The following is a 24706-nucleotide window of genomic DNA, read 5'->3' as shown; positions in this document are numbered from 1 at the left end:
TTCCTCTTTTCCTTAAAAAAAGAAAAAAGGCATTAAAATGAATATTTCAAGAGGAAGCATGTTAAAAATTGCAAATAGAGTATTCTCAGTTCCTTTTCCCAGTGGTGAAATAGTATCGACAAGAGAGAAGGAATATGGGAGAGAATTTAGAAAGTAGTGGTTTGTTCTGTTCTCTGAACTATAGGACTGGTTGAAACAATGACAAAAGATTGCTTTTCTTGTGAACATTTCATGGCCAAATATCTGATATTGCTTATTATTATGCCTTCTTCAGGACAGTATAAAGTACTCAGCTGCGAGGAGATACTAAAGTCCAGTATCACTGTACCAAAGTCAAGATACCTGAATTTATCACAAGACTTGGATGTACTAGCTCAAATTCACATCCTAACGGCACCAGAGGGACATAACTGAATACTAAGATCAAAATAATATGTAGGAGAAAGCTCCATGTTGTTACAAATCAATCTGGTTTTCTTCCCTTAATCAGTCTAGAAATCAATCCTTTCTTACACATTTTCTTCCCAAGATTCAGTGTAACCCAAAGGGCAGGAAATAATTACCTACAATTAAACAATATGCAGCACAAGCCAAGGCCAAGGTGAGGCTCTGGGGATCTTTCATTAGCCACTTTAAGGCAGGTTGAGAGTAGGCTAATAAAACACCTGACCTTTATTTTGTGGTTTGAAGAGAAACTGAACCTTGTACAGCAAAGAAGGGCATATTCCTATTGTCATCCCTTGCAAGGGTAAGAGTCACAGGGATCATTTTTAGTCACAGCAGAGTTTATTGAACTAAAACCCCTGCAGATTGTTCACTTCAAATACCTGGGAGCAGGGTATAAAACCAGAAAGCAAGGTTCTGTAGCTGATGCTGATTCATTCACGGCTTGTTTGCCATGGTATTGGCTATCTCTGTCCCATTTCTGCTATTGGAAGCTGCCTTGGGTTCTGGCATTAGTGTTTCTTTTTATGACCTAAGAAATAATCCCTCCCTCCTAGCCCTGTCAACACCATTTGCCTTGCTCAGGTCTTCATTTTCCTGTACTGATTGCTCCAGTTTGTTTTATGGGTTAGTCCTTCAGACGTTCTCTGCATGGCTTTTGAAGAGCTGTGCAAGGTCAGATGCCCGTGTCCTATCTTGCTCAAGCGGTAGCAAGAAACACAAATATCTTCCCAGTTCCTGTGTGAAAGAAGGGGAAAAATAGGAACTTATATGTACCCAGACCCAGGTCATCCCCTGTGCCCTTCAGTTTCCCTCTGGATTTCAGGATCCTCTACACCAGTTCTCTCCCTGATGAAACATTTCTTGGGAAACACTGACGCGAATGACAGGGCTGAATCTGGATCTCCTGCCGATTGGAGGAGGTCTCTGCCCTCTGGAATAGCATACATTAAAGCAGAACCTCTTTATGTCCTAGTTTAGGTGCCAAATGCCATCTCTGGTGTGAATCCAACCCTTTTTTCTCAGCCTGCAGGGTGTCTGAGGCCAGATCCTCAGTTATCCGGTTTGATCCTTTTTTTGGCTGCACCTTGTGATGCTCAGGTACTGGTTTACTAATTATCCCTACTGTAGTCTCAGGAGAGCAGGTGGAAGGGTCTGTGTTAATTGTGCCCTGAGGCTGTGATGTCCTGTCCCTAATCAGCTGCCCTCAACAGTGTTTTTGAAGCAGATTGCAGGCACTTGCTACCCACTTGAGCACTGAAAAACACCAGGCTCTGCTTTGACTGGCATCTTAAGATGTTTTGCTTCAGGCCTGGACAGTTCGTGACAAAGCAACCAAACACTTGGTATTTCCACTGTCATTGTCCAGTGCTCAGGCTTTAACCCATCCTGTGCCATAATGGAACATGGCTGTTGCTTATAGGCATTCCTGTGTGCTCAGTAATTGCAACTCAACCGATGGGATCAGTCATTTTGAGATCACTTCAGGCTGGAACCATACTGCAATCTTGCATCTGGCTAATGCTTACAAAGGCTGGCTGTTTGCTTGGGAGTTTGCTAGCCAGCCACAGGTAACTGCTTTTATTCTTTTTACTATAGCTACAGCACTCTATAAGGCTTTCCATACTGAACTGCTGTTTGAATGCAACTTAATCTTCCTTTCCCTGCAGAGTCATTTTTCCATGTGGGTAGCAAGGGTTGAAATATTCATGGTTTTGTCTCTTTCCCTACAGGCAGATACACCATTACAGCCTCCTGCAGTAGGAGGGAAGATGTCACCTCCTAACACCTTTTTCATGAAGATTGATGCCTCTTCACTCCTTTCTGTGTAGCTAAATATCCACTGAGCTTTTAGCAGAAGTAAGGCTGTATGGTCTACCTGAAGAGGGTGAAGCTTCAGGCAGTGTTGCCAGTGGACAACCTGACAATGTCAGGCAGAGTGGGATATATCTCAGAGAGTTTGATGCATCCAATAGCTCTGGACCTTGTTTCAGTTAAGTATGTATTCAGTGGTGAACTGTCTGTCTCAGTGCAGAGATTAGAGCGATTCCTGAGGAAGATTTATCCTGTCCTAATAGGGGTGCTTAAGAGCAATGGGATGAATTGCAGTTTGGTACCATCTTTTCTTTCATTGTGTGAGATGTAGGTATATATATATGCATTTTACAATCTCAGCTGGCCAGGTCAATGTTTGTGTGTGAGAGCACTGAGGAAAGGGAGGTTGATCTTGCTTTGTTTCATTTCTTTTCTGCTGCAATTTCTTTCTCCCCTGACTTCAGGAGACAATACAGGAGAGATTTACTGCCAAGAAAAGATGTCAAATTGCTGTGATTAGATCCAGGTTAAACCTATGGGTTTCCTAAGCTCTACCAGCTCTTCCTACCTATATTCTCAACACTAAGGGAAAACAGCTTATGAGCTCAAAACTCAAAGGGGAACAAAGCAGCTTTAGGGAATGAGAACTTTGTGAGATGGGACCTAAATTAATCCCTGCTGTAAATCCATTGTAGTCCTAGACAGATTGGGCTGAGGCAATGAACAGTAGGCAAAGGCATAGTACAGGCTGATTTATTTCTCTGCAAAACCTAACTTCAATCTTAGTCATTGCTGCTCATGTTATACAGCCGTTATATTTAACAGCACTGGGATTGATAGCTGTAAACTTATTGGTTCTTACTCTTCAATGTACTCCTTATGTCTTAGGGGCACTGCTCCATCTTTCCAGCAGTCAGTGCTCAGGTCAAATTGCTAAGCAAGTAGCCAGAGCTCTCTGCTGTCTCTGATTGCAAGTGTCTTGCATTACTGCATTTTATCCTGCAGCTTCCTGGTGGGAAGTATCAGCACAGAACTGCTCCATGAGTAAGGGGTGAGGGATGGGTGTAGTTAATGGACACAATCTGGGAGACAGGGAATATCCTCCTCCACCCTGGCTCATTTTAGAGGCAAGAAAATTGAGAAGTGGAGCTCTAATGTTAATTCATATTGGGCAGGGACTCTGCAGCAGCTGTAAGGACAGACCTGTCTCCTGAGAGTCCTACGTCCCTCTCTCCTACTGTGTTGTGCCTGTGGAGCTCCACCTTGGCTCACTCAGCAGGGAAAGAACAGCCACAAAACTTGGCTTCACATCAGTGCTCTGAATGGGAGTGCCCCAAACTCTGTACTTCTGCTGTGAGCTGTAGCTCTCATCTGAAGAACACCCTGGCTGCCTGACACAGGATTTGCCTTGACATCTTCCTTTGAAAGCTACACCATGACTGTTATTTTTTCCCCTCTTCCAAAGCAATAATCTAAGTAGAACAGGCATAGCACACTAGTTATTAATATGATAAAAATGGCAGCAAATTAAATAAACAGTTTGAATTTAGCCTCTACTGCCATTTAACTGTAATTGAAGTCAAAATATAGTCCTGAAAGCATCCAGAATGAAAATGCAGTGTACTTTCTGTGACTGTTTCATTGTTTGAAAACAATTGAGTCTCAGAAAGTAATTACAATGAACCGAACTGCTTGTGTAACAGCCAGGTAAGAGAATATTAAGGTTATGATGAGATCCTTTCACACAGTAAAGCACAGTATATAAGAGGACGATGTTCCCTGTGGGAATTGGCCTCATGCTTTCCTTTTTCCAAACTTCCTTGAAAATGTAGCTTTCTTGCTCGTGTCTAATGTCCTTCCTGAAGAACACATTGTTGGTTGTTGTCCTTCTTGGTGTCCCTGCCCATGGCAGCAGCATTGGAACTAGATGATCTTAAGGTCCTTTCCTACCCTAACTAACGTACAATTCTATGATTCTTCTCAGTTTATGTGGCTACAGTACAATTAACAGGAAATTAGCATTTCTCCCACATGCAGATGAATTCCTCCTTGCTACAAATCCCAGGCAACTTGTACCTTTGGGGGGCTTTGATTATTCCTTTTGGCATCCCTGCATGAACTCATCTTTGGGTTACCCATTCACATGATGAACTTGATATACAGTAGCGTGGATAATTGTGTTACTGAATCCAGGGGAGGACCATTAATAGCTGCCCATGCCGAGACAACATGGCTCCATCCCTTGCCATGAGTCATTCCAGCTGCTTGAAAATGCTATCTCTGTAGATTCCCCTTTGGTCAGGAAGAGGAGTATGGAGATTGCTCCAGTTCAGCAGAGAAAATATCTCCCCAGTCTGTAGACAAGAGAGCTCTTTCAGAGACATTCTTCAACAAAATACCTAATAGTGCTGTGCATGGCACAAACACACTCCAGTTCCCGAGGCGGTGGATAAAACACACATATGCTGTCACAGATTAGATATGAAACAAGCACATGTTTCTGCACTGAATCAACTGCAGAATCAAGTTTGCTGGTGTATCTGGTCACAGGACAGGGCCCTGGTGTATGTACAGGGAGGGGAGTGCATAGGTACGCAGAGTCAAAAGACTTACCCTGCTTTGGAGCACTGAATCACAGACAAGGCAGAATGACAGCAATTAGAGATGGAGATTAACGCTCCTGGGTCTGAGAACATAATTTCAGTGGAGTCATTTCTGATTTACAAGAGAATATGCAGGTTCAGCAGCTCCACAACCTTGCTGAGGTCTGCTTCGTATTTTCTCTCCTGCCATAACTAAACGATACAAGACACATATGTACATGCATTACATACAAACATACGACTCCAGCACAGCATTTCAAAACCAGGATATGTTTTAAATTTCACCTAAATCCATGTAAAACACCTTTTTTTTTTCCTTTCTAATGAAGTTAAACATTTTCTAAATACTCAAGTATTTATTTATTAATTTTTCAAATAAAGGGCTGAAACAAAGGGTTCTTTTTCCCCCCTCCCTTATATTGTTTGGTACTGGCAGTTTGCAGACTTAGGTTTTGGATTAGGTTATTCTCCCTCCCCATTTCCACTGCTGATACTTGACTACCTCAGTTGTGAGATGCTGCCAATCTCATAGATTAAAGTCTCAGTGTTTCAGAGCTTGGTAACTGAAGGTAAGTGGCTGGACCAGTCCTGTCCAGTTAATGACTTACTTTCTCTGCTCCAGTTGCTGCTAAGCAACTAAGGTACTTCTGACTGTCTACTCACGTAATCCTTTCATTTCTCCTCAATTTGAATGGACTGTTTGCAGTTAAACACAACTCAGCATTTGACTGTAAACTCATTAGAAACAGGAGAAAGACCAAGGGAAAAGTTGTTCTTCTGTGCAGTGAAGGAAAAAGAGGTGATATTGCATAAAGGTGAAAAACCTGAACACAGTGCCTCTTTTTGTTTGTTCTTGGATGGTTTTGGATAGTTAGATGTCTGAAATGCAATTGGCATGATGAACTTCATCCTCTAATAGTCACAAACTGCTCGGTGTAATCGCTGTGCTGTTAACACCTATCTCTGAGAGCATGTGGAGGATGAGGGAAGAAACAACTATGAAAGGACACGTGTAATGCTTAGCTCCAAAAAAAGTTGTGAAGGGGAGGTGTGAACTGCAGGAAGTGGAGAATCACAGACTAGTCATTTCAGTGCCAGGCCATGGAAGAGTATTGGGAAAGATAATTGAACCAGCTACTTGTTCACACCTAGAAACAAGCTGGAGGATAAGACAGCCTTGATTTGTCACGAGTATTGTGCCCGAGCACTGAGCTTCTGTTCTGGGACACCCAAAATTAAATCCAAATGAAAGAGACAAATTTACAGGCAGGTGATGTAGGATACTTTGTATTTCTTATGGCACAGAACAAAGATGATAGTAATATCTGCCTCCAGAAACACACTGTTCTGTGCTTGATCCCGTTTCGCTATCAGGACATTAGAAGGATTTGTTCTTCAAGGCCCTGTGTGAGTTTGGGACAGCTATATCAAAGATCACTCCCCGAGTCACAGATCTCTGGGAGAACACCACTTCTCCCAAGCAATGTGTTTGACAGCACCCAGGAATAAGCACACAAGAGCCAGAGATGGAAAAAAAACAACAACCCCCCCCCCCCAAAAAAGACTGGCTTAAATCAATGAGTTTATTCTGAAGTGTTTCCAAATGGCCACAGATCTTTGTTTCGGTGGTGAAAATCCCTGTTAAAAATGACTTTATTTGATCAATTAAATGCTACCAATTTCTGGATGCACTAACCACAAATTTGCTAAATTCCTGAGCTAATGAAAGGCTGGCTTGCTTTGACATGAATGGGAGTTTTGTTTGAGTAACAATCGAATAAGGACTTGGCCCAAAGACAGCAAGGAAAATATTTAGATGTTAAATATGTATTCAGAAGACCTTTCTTCCAATCTTTTCTCTTACAGTAACAGGACAGTAATTGTGTTCTCTAGAGGGGACAGCTCAGGAGACGTCCAGCACCTCTCAGGCTTTAGCAGAGTGAGCAAGAAACGATGCAAATATCTTAGTTTAGAAATACTTGTAGCTCCTTTCAAACAATGAAAGCCTCAATTAAAGCCAGATCTCTGTTATTTAAAAATTCCAGGCAGCAACTGAGAGAGAGAGTTTCATTTTCCCCCCTCTCACTTGCAAGCATAAAGTCCAAGGTATTTGGGAATCAGAGAAACAGGGTCTAATGTTAAAACTGAGCTGAGAAGTCTGAAGCTGTGATTCTTATCTGCTAAAGAGTTTTGCAGTCATCAATACCTATAGAAAGCCAAAGTACAAGAAATAGGTGACCTTAATAGGTATAACTCTGTATGGGTTCATTGTAGCATGAAATTACATTTTTAATCTGAATTGATGAACAAAAATGCTGGTTTGATCCTCCACACACACAACAGTTTAAGTAGTTTGGTAACTATTTCACTTCCAGAACGTAGCTGCACAAACAAGATCAGCAACACAATAATCCACTTCGTGGACCCTGGGCTGGGATGATCCAGAAACAAAAAGGTCTCTGAGGCTTTTAGTTAAATCAGCGCAAGCAAGATTCAGGATTATTGAGGAGTTGTGTTCTTTTGCTTCAGGTAATTTGCAAACATGGGGGTTAATCCCAAAGTCACTCGGTTAGTGAGTCTTTTGAGGGACTTCAGCTGGCTTTGGATGTGATTCCAGGTTTTGTGTGTAATCACATTCAGCAACACCTTATCCTCAGAGCTCATCTCATTCCAGCAGGCTTCCCTCAACATTGATGCACTTCCTCCAAATGTACCTTTAAAATACTTAGTGCCAGGCTGAATACAAAGCAGATATGTTGTCTAGAAGGGAATTGCTAACTATTTGGCTCGATCTCAAGAATGCTAATATAAGTTGTAGAAGTTGAAATGAACCTATTAATAGAGGATCTCCTGCCAAAACCAAAAGAGAAGACTTTATCTTCTCGATTTCATTTATAAAAGCCAATTTCTTTCCCATTGTTTTGAAGTTCTCAATATTAAAACTGCCCCTCAGTCCATGATCTTATTTACAGCTTCTTTTTTCCCCTAAAATTACTTACAGAGATTTGACAAATAAAAACAAACATGGGAAAGAAAAATCATCCTTTCATTAGTATGGAAACCTGAATGTGGATATATTGGTCAGCTGAAGCTGTCAGAATGGCTGGAGGAATTATCTGCTTTTATCTGCCGAGTAAACACCATCACAAAGTGAAAACTGATGCCATAGCATTTTTTATAATGCAATAGGCACGGCCCTCGCTCCTGAGTATTGGAGCCAAATGTTCTGCCATGGCCCTATACAATAGCACTCTTTGACAATAGCTCAGTATTTAGTTTGTTATGAAATCCAGTCTATTTCGGGAGGGCCCTATTGTTTCCATTTTATATGTGCTGCAGACTCGAGTCTCGGAAAACACAGAACCAGTTGCAGAAGTTGTTACTTGCTGAAAAAGCTGAAGGTTTTGTCCCACTGAGAGTGGAGAAGCATCTTCTTGCCAGCCTGAGATGTGGAGACAGCTCAGCCCTGCAGGACTGCGCACCCGTTTGTCGACACCTGAGGGAAGGATCTGCAGTGAGAGCTACCAAGCACTCTGTTCTGTAATCATATCTCCAAGTACCAGTGCCTGTCCTCAAGGTATCTCACCTCTGATGCTTCTCAGAGAAGTATCTCATCTTAGCCCCAGTCCCTGATGGAGGATATAACACAGTAAATGTAAATATCCAGCCCTGAGAACTCTTCATTTCCTGAAACAAAGTGCTTTTGTCCCCATGATGAAGCTGACTCAGGAAGCATTACATTATCTGTTCTGCTCTCTAAAGGCCTGATCCTGCTCTCCTTTCTCTCACAAAAGACAAGGTCGTGCCATTAAAGTTAATAACATGATGCATACAGAAGTGAGAAGAACATGATGTGATTGTGTCATCATCCCTCGCATGCACTGGTTCACTTATTTTCACTGGAGAAAGCAGGATGCTTAGTAAGAAGTGAGTGCAATTCCAAATCAAATGCTGTTGCAAAAATAGCTTGTTGGGCAGTTGCTGCAAGAGGCCCCTGTCCCTGACCATGTTCATGCCCCTACTTATGCCCTAAAATGCCCGTGGCTCTTGTCCCTATGTAGACCCATTGCCTGAGTCTGCAGCTGCATCAACACAGATCACTTTTTATCCTTTCCAAAATGCAGGTTCTCACTGTGGCATTGTAGTATGGCTTAACTCAATAATTCCATGTAAATCAATGACCTAATGATGCAGTCAGTTGTATGTAAGGTAATCCTAGCCCTGGCCTGTTTTAGAGAGAAAACAAAATGGACAAGGATTTGGTGGGGTTATGAGAAGTAGAGAATATCAAGAGAAAAAAGGGTATTTCCCCTGCCTGGTTTGATTAGTGAGCTGTGGTGTCCTGTGGTTGATGAAGGGGACTGCTGTTAATAGTTCAGACATTCATTAATGTTCTGACTCATGATGAGGCACTGGACTAGTCACTTCATTTCTGCTGTTCTCTGCCTCTATTTCTAAGACTGTAAAAGAAGAGACACTAATATTCAACTCCAGAAAATCATTATCAGAAGTTGAAGATTTATTTGAGCCTACGAACATCAATTAAAGAAAAAAGTCTAATAGACTCCTCTCTTCAGCTTTCTTTTGATTTCCTTTCTTGGTTTCCATTATATTAGAGCTGGACTCCTTGCTTTTGTTCACTGTTCCAGAAGTTCACAGCAGAGCTGGGAGCAGTCCGAGGCCCAAGCCTTTCCTAGTCCACATAAACTGTATTTGTGCATCCTCACACAACCTTACACAAGTTACTTTAAGTTTCACCAGTCAGACCTTCTCTGCTGAGATCGATCAGAGTAAATGTACAGCTATCTAACCTCATTAAATATGTATTGATGTTTGTTGTATGTGTATTATTTCCCTTTTTCCCCCTTAAAAACAATTCCAAGTTTGTGTATCAAATGCAAATCAGCAAATGAGAGCTGATGAGGAGTTTGCAGACAAATAAAGTTGGTGCATGGATTCCTGGTACCTGTTCCATCCTTCCATTTTAGAAGACAGCATAAGCAACAGGTAGCATAGAAGTGCTGTTCCCTGCCCTGGAAGCATCCTGTGAGCGTTGATGGAAATTAGGGACACATGGTGGGGAGAGGGGAGGTGGAGCATGCGGAAAAACACATCTGTTATAAAATGTTTATGTCTATACTCAGTGCAGGTGAAAGGAGGACTAACAAACACATGGGAAGCACAACATGTTCCCACATGCAATCCAACACAATAAATAGAGAAGGAAACTTCCCCTGGCTCATCTGCTTGTGTCCAGCATTGGTTATGGGGAATGATGCATTTCAGGTTCTGTGTTTTAGTTTATCCATGAGCTCTGAGCATGACTGCTAAGTGATTTCAGGGATGACAGCAGTTTGATGTGCCTGTGCTGACATGTGTGTGTTTGCACATATGGTCCACCTTTGCTCTCCAGTAATGTACTCCATCTCTAAAAGAAATGGTTAGTGCTCAGACTCATTATGGGCTTTCCTGGTATGAATCAGGGACTTGCTGCTGGAGTAAAACTGAGCTGCACTGGTTACTGTTAGCCGAGATTCAAGCCCAGATAAATAGATGTATGTGTTTTATCTATTTCATAAAGCTGTCTGAGAAATGGCTTGCTTTGGAAGCTCACCAACCTCCCCATTCTACATTTGGACTGCTTACATGTGCCAAAGCATTTCTAGATGAAGGACCATGCAGTCATCTTCCAGACAATATTCATATCCTCTACTGATTAGAATGTGTAGCCCCAATTACTTAAAATACAGCTGCAATCTGCAACCTCAGAGCATTTCATGTCCAGTGTGAGTGCTTTACTCTGAAAGTAGTCTTTCTTCTTTTCTCCCTTAGGCCCCAAAACACTGCATGTAAAACCCAAGAAGACACAGCCTGAAGGGCCCCTGCCTTATATGTAATCATGGGAACTATCACTTAGTATTGATATTGTCTTATTAAAGCAATTAGCCAAGCATTTCAGAAGCTTGTTAATGTTTCTAGAGTGACTTCTAATGAGGGATAATGATAACAAGCATGGAAGGTCTCTGGTGAACTTTAGATAATGATGTAAATCTGAGAAAGGTCAATGGTATTTGTGGATTCAATGATGGCCATTCCATTTCCATTCATTACCTGGTTCAGCTTTTATTTTCTCTTCTGAGGCCATTTACATCTGCAAGAACATGTTACTTATCTAATCTAGAGCCCTACCTCTTGGTTCACAGATTGACTTAGCTAGGAAGTAAATGATGCTGAGCCTTAGCACTGTTGTAATGAGCTCAAGTCTAGACAACAACAAATCGATTAGCAGAATGAAAGCAGATACAACAGGAGGCACTACAACAATGACAATGTTTTACATTTACATAGCAAAACACTTCCCCAGAAGATCCCAAAACAGGGGCCTGGGCATCACAGGGAGCATTGTGTGGCTATGGAATGGGCAATGTCAGAGGGAAGTGGGATCAAACAGAAAGACATAAAAGGGCCCTACAGGGAGGCAAGAAGTGGACCTTCTTTGCCAGAGCTGGACTGCAAAGTTCAGGTATGTAAGCAAGGTCTAGAGCTGTAGGAACTATTTGTACTGGTATTAAATAGGCATTCACTGGCATAGAAACATCAGTAATATATCTGTGCTGACAGATTTCTAGTTTATCCCTGTCCTGGTCAGGGATTATGGCCCTAATCCACAGCTCACAGAAGCCTGTGCAACACTAACTTCAGGTAAGAGAGCAAAGCAGGCCTTCCAGAGGGGAACAGAATGCTAGAAGGGAGCCTGAGAAGGCTATGGGGTCAGACTGGACACTGCTTCACAGCAGGATGTCACATGAGGTCCTGGCTAAAGCTCTCATGCTGTCCTTTAAGGAGGCAAATGCAAAGGCACAGTGCAAGGAAGGGTATTTCCACCCTTATGCAGAGCCATTATAGGAATTGGTGCTGTGTAGAATTCTTGTCTTTATAAAGAGCCTCAGAAGTAGTTTGAGGGGTAAGGGAAGTGTCTCTCGGTGATAGACTGAAAGAGCTGTCTATTTAGGAAAAAGAATAGAGAGAGATGACCTGATTACTCCATGCTGGCACTTTAGCAGTACATTCATGAGAAGAAAATACTAGATATCGAAAGGCCATTTAATCTACTAGAGATAAAAGCCTGTTACCAAGCCAGGCAAATGCAAAATGGAAATCATGTCTATGTGTTTATACACGGTTGGGTTTGAGTTCTTGTTTGGTTGAGGGTTTTGGGGGGTTTGCTTTATTTTTTAATGTGGAGGTGCTCAGCTGCAGAATTAAAACTCATTAATAAGTCACTAAACTGCCTCTTGCCACTTGGAGTTGAGAGCTCCAGCTGGTGTTAGTGGCTTTGCCTTGCCTTGCCTCACCTGTGGCTTCCAGATGAAGCTATTTAAGCTCTGATATGAGTTCCCCACCTTCCCCTAAGCTTTGCTGTGTAGCAGGGCTCTGCAGTTCCTGACATGGAGACTGGTTTTCCTGGGGCTTCTGTAAACCCTCATCTCCACTAGATGGATGATAACTGGAGCATGAGATGTGTCCTTACTGGTAAGGCTGCCTATACTCCTCACTGTGCCTTAGTTTACCCATCTGTTCAGTGGGCCAGGTGCTGCTATGAGGATTAATAATTAACAATGGGCTCTGTACATTGGAGCTGACTCTCCAGAGCTCCGAGTGTTGTTGCAGGCTTGTAAAGAAATCAAAGGAGGCAGCAGGTAATTGTAAATCATTTGCAGACTGTAGTTTTATGCCTTTGGTGGGAAGATACATAAGCGAAATATGCTATGCAGAATGCTTTCTGTTCACACATTCTTTGCTAATATTTTGAGCCTGCAGATCACCTTTTGATTATTAGTACAAATATTTGCTCTTTGTTTATTATTCTGCATCCTTTTAGGATTGAAAAGGAAGGGAGCAAGGAATGGCTGGTGAGAGGGGCATATGGGAATTATTAAATAAGTAAATAAAAGGTCAGTCATCACATTAATCACTCCAGTCCCCACTCTGTGCAGACCCTCATGCTGGTGATCCCCCTCTCCAAGCTCAAAGTCACTGGAGCTGAGAGGGTCCATGCTTGGATATATTTGCCTTCTGCTAGGAGCTGCTGCAGGGCTGGGACCAGGCTCTTCATCTGCATCTTGCAGTCCTGCATCTGTCTCTGCTTTTTAATCTCCAAATGTCTGTGTGCTGCTGAGCGCAGGAGTTGGCCTGACTTTGTTTCATAATAACTGATAACTGTAGTGAGAGAATGTTGTTTTGGGAAATAATCAGTGTTACTGTGTGCTCGAGCTGAGAGGAGCCAACCCATCCAGGCTTCATGTAGAAAATAAGAGTGTTCATGTACTTGAGAGATGAAAGCTTGAAGGGGGGATGCAGAAATTAAGTGGCTTGCCCACAGTTACGTGTTTGGTCAAGACAGGATAAAGCACTTGTTCATGCCCAGCCTAAGGGAACCCTGCTCCCTGGGCTCCTGTGCTTTTCTAGGTATATCATTTTCAATGATAAGCCTTCACCAGTCCTGCCTTCATTTGGTATTTCTTTCTTGGTCTATTAATTTGAATTTATCACAGCCAGGGCTTGTCTGCATATCTGCATTGATTGTTCTCTGCAACTTTTATACTTAAAAGAATGCTCACACACCCCCGAAACAACGTCAAATAGGCCACAGAAACACCCAGTGTTGCCATAGGGCATCCCTTGTCTTCTCCCCAAGCTTTTCTCTGAAGAATGTATGAAGAATAAGAGTTGCTTTATGGTTTGGATGAAATTATGTATCTTTATTAGGATTCTATTCTCAAGAAACGATTTATTAGACACAAGACTGTTACGTTATACACCTCCCCCTTTTTGCCTGGGAATTTACAGTTCACACACTGCACCAGCACATAAATCCAGTTTTATTTCTCAATTTATTCACCTGGAACTAAGTGGATTAAATCTTTTTTTTTATTTATATATATTTTTTAGGGAGACCAGCACTGCAAATAATCACGATTGTTAGACAGACAAATTGGAGGTGGCTGTGGACATGCAGTTGCTTTCTATGCAAACTTTAATGCTTGCCGAGTTTAAATGGTGATTTTTTCTTTTTCTTAGGCAAAATTTACCTTTAATGACCCTCTTTCCCCTTAATAAACCAGGATTGATTAGAATTTGGCTTTAAGAGATGAAAGGACTCTGCAATTATCTACTTGTATATGCCCTTCAGTAAACTACCTTGTCTCCCCCTTTCTACCTCCCCTTCTTAAGAAGACTTTCCCAGGTCCCTCTTGGCTGCGGTTGAACGATGTTGGCTCATGTCCATGCTGCAACAAAGACCTGGCATTCCAGCTGTCTGCTTCTAATCTCCAGTGTCAGCTCTTGTTAATGTTTCAGCATGAAATCAGAGGGGGCAAAGCTGCATGGAATATTAAAACCATGATCAGAATTCCACTGAAATGCTGATAGTCTGCAAGCACCATTAGGAGGGCCGTCAAATCACTGTCTCGCATTAAATAAAAAGAAAAGATTTCTATCGCTGGGGCACACGGGAAGTACAATCAGTGAATCACTGCACTAAATTAGCATTTTTTCAATTGGAGATCGAAGTTGATTTATTGTTCTACACAACATTAATGTAACTATGTGCTTGACCTGTTAAGGCAGCTAATTTTTCATTTAAATGGCTTCTTTCTCTATGCAAAAAGGTTGTAATCATATTTCAACTTTGCAAAGTGATCGGGAAAGTACTGGACTGTTTCAAAATGGTCTTGAGTCTCTCTTCCTCCCTTCCCCCCCCAGCTCTCTTATGCCTGGTGGTCAAGGGCAAGGAGTTTAAGGGGAAAAAAAAGCTGTCTCAAGTAATAAGCTTAATTGTCATTTGACATGAGCTATTTTACACCACTCTGACCACGTAGAAAAGCATTTGAGTGGGTGTAAATTTCACACCCCCAAGCCTTGCAAAGGGAGCTCAGAACATGGGGAGGATCTGGCCCTGAATAATCCCAGGTTGTGCCAAAAAAGGGGAGGGAGGTTTGTTATCCTTCCACGTTTATTTTTCTCACTGCTCTGAGTAAACAGTTGCTGGATACGACCATAAGCATCTTGTGTTTTTCACAGGTTAAAACACAGCTCTGAGTTCAGTGGCAGCAGACTGAATTAGAGACTGAGACACATAGGCCGATACAGAGCTTAGCCCAGAATGAGCAGTGCAGACATTCCTGCTGGGTTTAATGGATGTTGCCAGGTACAATACACGTAGAATAAGAGTTGTAGTTTTCCAGTTGTGTTTGTTTTGCAAGTGAAATCTATGACTTGCTGGAAGTGAAGCTGCCTGTGAGAAAGTGTCGCTGATAGGTCTGAAGAAAGCATAGCTGTCCAAGAGGAAGTCTACTTTATGGTCTGAAAGGCCATTCCATTTTGCAAATGCAATTTATAGTTTGAGAAGAGGAATGGCTTTTTAAAAGGCAGAAATCCAATCTGTGTGTGCAACCTGCTGCGGTTGTACCTTTCTTCTTGGTTCAGGAGGGTGAGGAGGTGGTTTGCAATCTCCAGTGCTGGCAGGATGGGAACCCATTTCCCATCTGACTCCAGTATGTTTCCTGTTAAATGTGTCTACTTTACATGTGGTCACTTCCAACTGTTGCTGTCTCATAGTCCAACCTGGGAAAGCTGCTGTACAAATTGACAATGTCCAGATGACAATCTAGAGCACCCTGGTGCCTCCTCCCTGACACAGTGAAGATAATATACATTTCCAATTAGCAGTACACATTCTAGTCATGTTCTCTTTTTACTCCCTAACTATCTTTGTTTTGCTAAAAAGCTGTTCGGTCATTAATGAAATCCTGCAGTTCTGCTAATCCTACATACAATGCAGCTTTTCTCTAGCAGGCTATCCCTGACATAAAACTACAGTTACCCAAGCTCCCCACCACATTAAGATTCGTTGTCATTTGCCTTTCATTACATACCTGATGTAGCACAGTAGCAGTCAAATGTCCTTGGCAGGCAAAGCAAAGTATTTAATTGTATTAGTTTCCGCTTGCTCCACCTTAGGAAAGTGGGGTTTTCTTTCCTTGGATGGGGAGGAAGAAAATACTGTAGCATGGAAACTTATACTTTCTGGTTGGGTATAAATGTAATTATCTTTAAATTCTCAAAGCAATCTTGCAACACCCCCCCCCCCCCCTTCCCTAGGCACACTGTATTGCCAGTGCCATATGAAATGCCTCTCCGTAGAGGCGAACAATGAGGCATTCATCAAAGGGAACTAGTGATTAGATGTTTTTCATTTTCAGAACTTTAAGAGATAAATAGGGGCCCTGTTCCTCCATTTGATGTCCACTGCTGTTGGGATTCAATTAATCTCTTCTGATAAATACCGAATTTCTGCAATATTATTTGGGAAGAAAGAGTGTCACACAGAATGCTGACTTCAAGCCCTCGGAATATGGGTGCTGCTTTGCAATAAAGAAATATATTAAGGAAGGCTTGGATGACCATGGGGCCTGGAGCAGGGCTAGGAAGCTTTTCCACTGAACAGACGTGGGTTTTCCCAGTATTTCCCTTCAAAAAAGGGGTAGGGAGCAAAGCATTATAACCCTAGCTTATGTTTCAGGAGTTCTGAATTCAGACCCTGCCTTTTCTTTGGCATTATTGAGTCTCTTGTTGTATTCATGCCCAATTCTATTAAAGGAAGAGTTAATCATCATTTTCCTCATCGATATGTTGGAGATAGGGTTTTTAACTCTATTGAAATGCTCAAGTACTATGGGGTTAAGCAGTGCATGGATCTCTCTAGATAAATGCAGTTACTACATGTAATTTCTACAGTCTTCATTTGAATATGCAGAATTGCTACCTAAGGGAGCTATCACCGGCTGCCTGCTCTATGGCCTATGAAAAATGAGTTGCTGCTTTCAGCCCTGACAGCAGAGTCTAGGACGTGTGTCTGTTACAAAACCTGTCTCTGCAATTGATAATAATTTACCCACCTATTCCCATTGACAATTTTATTAATAAGATCAATGACTGAACAGGGCTCAAAGGCTGAGCATGCATCTTGTCATTGCTGGAGCAAATGAGGGATATTGATGGAGCAGGCAGTGGAAGCTTGTGTTGCTGCTGCTGCATGGTACGTTAATGGTGGGTGGACCAAGAAAATAGGTCAGGTTTGATCAATAGGCCTGTTTTCATGAGTACTGGATGTACTTATATAAATGGACCTGCTCAATTAAAAAGAAAAATAAATTAGGCAACTATCGGGCCCAATTTGAACTTAATCTAAAGAAGGAATAACTGTGCTCCTGGCAGGAGCACTGTGAGGAAGCTCAGTGAAGGTGATGCCTATCAGAGATGTTCCTGACTGATGTCATGGGGTACTCAGGGGGATATTTCAAGCTCTGTCTATATTGTTATGGGAGTCAAGCTTGTGAAGCCCTATGGGGTGAGTTATGTGGTTAAAGCCCAGCCCAGCACTACTCCAAACTTGCAATATTGTGCATGTATTTTAATGAATCTGGCTTATATTGCCACAGTGACTTTTGGGTCCATTTGTGGTATTTAGCCTGATCATATTTCACTGCTAGAATTTATGTCTCTCCTTGTGATTATTCTGCACTAAAACTACTTTGTATGTTTTGCTATAGAATGCGCAGAACCTAGAATGGCACATGCTGCATTGCTAAGTCAAAAGACTTAACAAATGGTGGTTTAGGGTTTGACCCTCCTTCCTTTTACCTTTTTGGCACAACTGCCACTGGTTTTACTAGAGCAGAATCAAATACTGAGTTTAGCACTGAGAACAAGATAGAGGTTTATGGCCAAACACTGCAATCAGTTTCCAGCACACCATGGAAATAACAAGGGACAAATGGCAGAGGTACCTATAAAATGTTTTTGGCACACATCTTCATCTTGGTATTTTAAAGATGCAACAGCTCCTTTGTAGTCTTCAGGATTGATGTCAATAGGAATCTTTCAAATGATTTCAAGGGCTTTGGATCAAGTCTAAAGCCAAACTGCTCATAAAAAGTCAAGAAGGAGCCATAGACTTGGGGAGGGACAAGGAGGTCATTCGGTTACAAAAGTGGATTTTGTGAACTTCTGCTGGTTTTATCAGGTGCTTTCTGAATGCAGCTCAGCTTGTATTATCTGCAAGATTTTATGTCACTGCTGTATCTCAAGCTGCACTGATAACAGGATCTCAGAATGTATTCTTAACACAAAACATGTAGAGAGTTTGGGAAGGTTTAGTCTCTGGATTAACTGAGTGGAAAATGTCTTTCATTGTAGCTACAGATGTCCCACAACACAGGGGAGGAATCTGGAGGAAGAAACTGGAGCCACTTTGTCTTTGTGACTTCATTGGGTTTTCCAAAACTCTGAACAAGGTTGTTCATAAAATAAGGCAAAATGGAGAATTATTTTCATGTTTTCTCATTCTTTTTCAAAATATTACTATTTCCCTCATAGAAAACATTAAATATGAGTGTGTAAAAAATATTCAAGCCTTTCTGTGTGTTTTACTCTGTAAGAGAAGTTAATGCTTGAAGGAAATCTAACAAGATTTCCAAGAAACCCACCTTGCAAACCATGTTATAAACCCAGATCTGAATTTCAAGCAATGGAAAGTAGCTATTTGATATTTGATTTCTGATTTGTTTTGTTTTCCTCCATGAGGCTTCTCCCCATGAGGAATTTGATTCCTGATGTGCTGTAGTGAGGTTGCTGAATGTCTGGTGTGATAGGAATTCACACTCTCTTCTGACGAGTCATGCTTCATTATGACTATCATCAAAATCAAAATAGCAGCCTTTTTTTTTGCTGACTGTATTGCTAATCCAATGGAGACTGGAGAGAGAGGTGGGTGGGCAGGCAGAGAGAAAGCATAGCAGTGATAATGTCACATAGTTGGGAACAGGATATTTTCCTGTATAAGATTAAATTATCAAATTGAAGCCTAGTGCCATGATCAAGAAACTCAGTTCTCCATATGACAGAATTGCCAGTCTGGGCCACATTTATCCTTGATAGAAAGCCATCTGTGGGTATAATTCTGTCCAGGTTGAAGTGGGACCCTTGATAGTAATGGGACCACCACCAGCAACAGGGACTGAGATATCTGTGTGTAAACATCATTCTTGGGTGTTGTGAATAATATTACTTATATCTAGGGTGATTTTCATTTAATTTCTCAAGCCCTTACAGTAAGAGTCATAGATGATGGAATACTTACCAGTGAGAAGACTTGTCTTTGTGGGGAAAATGAAAGGCTAGACCAGGCAGCAACTGCAAAAGAAATCTGTAGCCTATATTTGGAGCACATTAATAACATGACTAGTGACCTTTCTGCTGACAAGGAATGGGTAGAATTGATTGTCCTACCCAGGGGTTGTGCAGAACTATAGATCGGTTATTTCCAGACCAATCTTTGTTGTGGTCACATTTTTTGGCCAGTGCAGACTTGGGGTAGGTATAGTTTAGGCTGGTATAACCCAAGTACAGCTGAGCAACTAGAACAGTGCCTTGGTGTGGCTGCCAAAGGTACAGCTGCTGGTGACCATGCTTGAGCTTGTACATTGGAGTTTCTCCTAAACAAAAATGAAGTCTGTTGCTTTTAAAGCTTCAGAATCTCACTTTTTTAGGATGTATATACATATCTACACATATAGGCTTGATATTTATTATGATGTGGGAGGATGTGGGTAATTCAGGTCCCCAGAAGTTTGAGTGTTTTGGTAACTTCATATTTTATTAGGGAATAAAAATTCCAGGGTCTACTGTCCTCCCTTAGTTGAAATTAATCCCAAGGGCAGGTCCATGGTTTACTGCTGTGAAAACCCAGAGGTTCCAGATCTAAGGCATTCTGTGGGGTCAGCTTTAATGGTGGGTTTTCCAGCCTGAAAGTTGGAGGTTTTTAGCAGCTCTCCAGTGTTATACTTGGGGTCATGTCCCATCTGCAGAAAACCCAAACCCTCCCTGGAACATTACTTTGATTTTGCAAGCTTGCATTTTTGACAGAGCTGATTTCTTGACAATGTCTGTCTTCCCTCTCCTGTGTTTTACTGCTCCCTGAAGACAAATGAGACAAAGAAAAGGTACATGATTTGTTGCGAACCAAGGAAGAGATAGAGGAAGTGTAATAGTCCTGATCTTTCTCTCACAGCTGTAGCAATGTCCTGTAAATTCTAAGGTAGTGACAGATTCTCCAGACCCTTTCAGACCTGTCTGTGTGCATAAGAAGTGTTATGAAGCTCTCTCTTGTCTTGAGAATCCAACTAGATGATACTGTCAGCGTGGCATGGGTTATTCTGAACACCAGCTATTAGATAGTGTCACTTGCTCTAGATTTCCCTTAAAATATTGCCTTATCTACCCAGTACTATGAACTCCTATTGCAAGAGGTCCATTTAGGGAGCAAACAACTGGCCTGAAAGCTAGTAGGTAATTTGCAATTTGGGTTTCCTGCATGAGGGCAGGTAATTGTTTGGTACCCAGGAGTGGGGTGGATGTCTGCTTCCTGCCTGTGTCCAGGAGTAATATACAGAATCTATTAGAGGAATGCCTAATCATCTTAACCTGTCAGATCCAAACCACCCTCTTTTAAGAGCCAATTTGTTTTCCTGCCAGATCGATGTTCTTATCTGTAATTGCACAAGCCATGAATGGCACCCAATAACCAGTTAATATTCAGTTCCATTCCATGGCAGGGTGGGGAGCAGGGAAATGTCTTAATTTAAACATTTATTGTACGACTGTGAAAATGTCCTAAGTGAAATTAATTGAAGCTCAGGGAGAATAACTTATAAATCACCTTGTCTGCCTTGCATAAAATGATATAAGGATATGCTGAAGCCTTATCGTGGTGCTCTGTAGAGCTGTAGAAAGCTTTAACCCTAAGGTTACTGCTGTTATTGTGGCTCTAAGATGGAAGAATCTGACTCCTACAGGTTATGTTCTAAAGGGAGGACTGATCTAATTAATACTAATCCACCATTTTTTACTGTTCTTTTGCACTTCTCCAGCAGCTCCCTGCAACGGATCGTGCTAGACAATTTGAATGTAGTGTTAATACTGTCAGCCATTCATCCCTAAGACTTCAGCAGCACCTTAAAAAGGGGTAATAATCCCGTCAGACTGCGCTTTTCACAGCACAAATATCACCAGAAAATGGAAAAACAACCCCAGTGACGTTAGCAGAATAGGATATAAACAATACTGGCTAAAATACAAGATGGAAATTAGGAAGGCTTAATGGGGAATTTGAAGAGCACATAAAGACACAAACAACTTGCAGCAAATTTATTGATTTGCTCGAAACAGTGGGGACTGCAAAGGAAATACTTGCTATGCTTGAATGTTAGGAGAAACACTTAAGTAACAGTACTGCAGACAAATAAAAGCCTTAGCTACCTATTAACTCTTGTGACAGTGGATAGCAGGGGAAGATGCAATGCAGTGACAGAGAAGGAAGCACTGAGGGATGGAGGTTTGAGATGGATGATACCTTTTAGTTTGTTTTTGTGCAGCTTTCAACACTGTGGAGGTCTGGTTTATGGCTCCTATCTGCTCCTGCAACAGTAGAAGGACAAGAAGCTCCAAGGACTAAAAAGCACATACTTGTGATTTGTGAAAGATGTGACTGAGCTATTGGGGGGAAAAAAGCGATAATCCTGCCCAAATCAGCTGCTCGATGGGAAGCCTGCAGAGGCTGCCTCTTTGCAAGTGTTCATCCTGCATATTGCAAATCAGCAAGGCTTAATTAAGCACTGGGCAGGCTGAATGAAGAGATTATTTAAAATAGAATTCAGGAAAAACTACTTGATAGGATACAGATGAGCTAGTGCAGCTCCTGTAAAGGAACCTCATGTCTCTAAAACACACTTGGGAACAGGTCAACAGACTAGTGAATAAAGGAGAACTGGTTGACATGAATTATATAGGCATGCAGAAAGTCTTGGGACAAAATCAGAGGCTACTAAGGAAGCCAAGTACCCAAGGGCTGACTGGTCAAGCACTGCTGTGGGTTTGATGTGAGTAAAAAGCCCCCTCATACACACCCCTAAGACAGGAAGTAAAGACACTGGTTTTAACGTAGCAAGAGATCAGTGCTGTGCCTAGGGTTTGGTAATCACTTAAACATATTTACTGTTGAGCTGGAAAAGTAAAAAGTAAGGCAGGAAAAGCTGATTCAGGCTAAGCTGGAGGTGGCTGAATGGTTTTAATGGAACCCTACATAGTAAAAGGGAAACCTGAGGGGCAGGGTGGAAATTCCTGGCTGACAACTCCAAGGGATTCTTCAAAAGAGTATTTGGACAGCCCATATCTAAGTTATCACTGAAGGGAAAAAAGAGGTCTGTGACCGCACAGTTCAATGGTATCACTGTTCAGTTTACAGTGGCTAAGAAAAACACCAGTGAAGTGGTAGGGAAAAAACCCAACTAGCATAGAACATGATATTGCAAATATAAAGATACTATATCGGTGTCCCGTGATCCTGGTCACTGCTATGCAAGTAGGGTACAGAATAAATAGAAACAGCTGGGAGATGGACAGCAGAAATAATTAGACGCCTGCAGAAGTTCTCAAAAGAATAATTTCTTGAAAGAGATTGTTCAGATGAGAGAACATAGAAGTAAATAATAAAGGAGCAGGGAAGGTGAATGGTAGTACATTCAAAATGGTTAAAAAGAACTGGGTTTTGTACAGTTGACAAAAACCTGCGGAGTTCTTTGTCTCTTGACATGGTTGAGGCCAGGAATCTGGTGGGATTGAAAAATTCATTGACCATTTGTACAGTGAATGGAAACATCTGCAGGAAAATGGTGAGATGCTATTCTTAGAAAAGAACCAACGCTCCTACTTTGGGGCATAGCTCAATAGCGACTGAGGAAAGGATAGGGAAGAAATTTCCTCATTAAGGTTTTCTGTTGTGATCCAGGAGCAGATATGTGTTTTATTCTGCAGTTTGGTTATCACTGTAATAAGTTAGTTATTTGCTTTAAGTAAATATGGCAACACGGTTTTTATTATGGCATATTGTCCAAATTCTTGTGCAAGGGAGGGTCGTTTAAGAGTGAATTGAGATTTCCCATAATTGCAATATGGCATCATCAATGCACATCTGTACACAGATGCTTAAGGCGGTAATTGCACAAGTTTATAACACTCAATTAAAATTGACTGCACAGGTATATTTAAGTGCTAGCAATAAATGACAGACTGAGGCAGATTATTTGTGGTTCTTAATGGGGGGGATGAGGCTTCTGCACAATTCCCAAACTATTTACCCAGGCAGGAAAGGACTGAAAATGATGATGAACTTTGATTTATTGTTATCTTAAATGAAGCAGACAAGTGGCATTTGTCCAGTTTGGGAAGCCCATCCTCAGCTGAGATGGAGGGCAGGATGAGTAGGTGCCCTGGTGATATAGGGGATGCCTGGGGGGGGTGCAGTGCTGGGGGCTGCCTGTTGTGCACCACTGGGTCCCTCCTCCCAGCGCAGCTTTGCTTAGTGCCCCTGGATCCCTTCACAAAAGAAACCTGGGGAGTCCAAAATTCAAGAGGCAAAACTTGATTCCTAGGCAAGAAAAGAAACCAGAACAAAACAGCAAAGCCCCAACCCGGGATTCTCAGATGAGCCGAAACCTGGTGCTACAGGCAGTGAATCTGACAGCTTCTTGCCACCTCCTCCTGGTGTGATTTACTTTGAACTTTTCAATATAAACAGTGCTAACACTGTACTCAGGTAGGGAGTTTATGGCCAAAGTTTGCAGAACAGGACACTAACATTCCTGTCCTTTCTCTACTGCAAAACTGCTATTAACTCACTGGAAACCTACATGCAGGGAAGCAGAATCAGATCTCTGAAAAAGCAGAAACAAAGCACAAAGAAAAGCATCATATTAGAGCATAAAATATATCAGGCAAAATAGTTTTCCTCTATTGCTCAATGCAGGTAAAAAGGACTGGGGTAAAATGTGCGTGTGAGTATTTAGGGAAGTCTTTCTCTGGTTTGAAATCCAGATGGGTGCAACAGGAAAATAAACTGCTGAGCCACCACACAAACCTCTTGTCTCTCTTCTGTGTCAACTCGGACTTGCAGAGAATAGCATTTCGTTTCCTACTGTTGAGGCAGCAGCAACTAAAGTGAATGTTCGTATGTGTGGTGAGGCATTTGTCCCTGGAAAAATAACATCTCTTCTTCTATTAATGTTTTAATTAATCCCTTTTAGTTATGAAATGTAACTTTACATTACATAAAAAAAAATTACATGCAGTCTCTTAATCTGCTAATCCTTTCTCCAGACAAGCTGGTTCTTTTTAAATCAACTGCCATTTTATCAACCCAATGGAGCAGAGATCCGGACTCAACTCTATTCAACAATACATTCTTTTCATGAGAGACTGGCCTAGCTAATATGACACCACAAAGGGCTTGAGGAATTCCAAATACCCAGCTCTTTGGATTAAAAGCATAATAATCCCATGCAGTTTTTTGTTCAGAATTGATAGAATGGTTGTATAGTGAGTCACACTTGTTTGAACTTATCAAAGTAACAATATATCAAGCATTTCGTAGGATGATATTTTATTTTCTCAGGTTGATTCAACTTCTTTCAAGCCTTTTTCTTTTTTAAGTGTGCATTTATGACTGCCAAATGCCCCTGCAGTTAAACAATTAAAACATGTAATTAAGCACAGAATCTGATAGCTGTTGTTTTATGGCTAGATTTCTATACAGTTTTTATATAGACGTAAGCATTGTTGTCACAAAACCAGCAACAGTGGCACAGCACAGTACACAGTGTGTCCCAGTGTAAAAGTAATTTATACTGCTGTGACTCTTTCCCCAACCCATAAGTATGCCTGTACTC

The 24706-nt window shown here is 41.6% G+C and overlaps 1 long non-coding RNA gene across 1 annotated transcript; it reads left to right on the top strand.

Moving 5' to 3' along the window:
* The first annotated feature begins 1944 nt into the window (after positions 1-1944).
* Positions 1945-8718, top strand: LOC117437022 (uncharacterized). Its single transcript, XR_004550318.1, has 3 exons — positions 1945-2015; positions 2178-2442; positions 8202-8718. It is a non-coding gene; the product is annotated as an uncharacterized lncRNA (long non-coding RNA).
* Positions 8719-24706: the final 15988 nt, after the last annotated feature.

This window comes from Melopsittacus undulatus, chromosome 15, assembly GCF_012275295.1.
Source record: "Melopsittacus undulatus isolate bMelUnd1 chromosome 15, bMelUnd1.mat.Z, whole genome shotgun sequence".
Classification (NCBI taxonomy): Eukaryota; Metazoa; Chordata; class Aves; order Psittaciformes; family Psittaculidae; genus Melopsittacus; species Melopsittacus undulatus.
The sequence above is the reverse complement of the archived record's forward strand: the minus strand, read 5'-3'. Positions and strand labels throughout refer to the sequence as shown.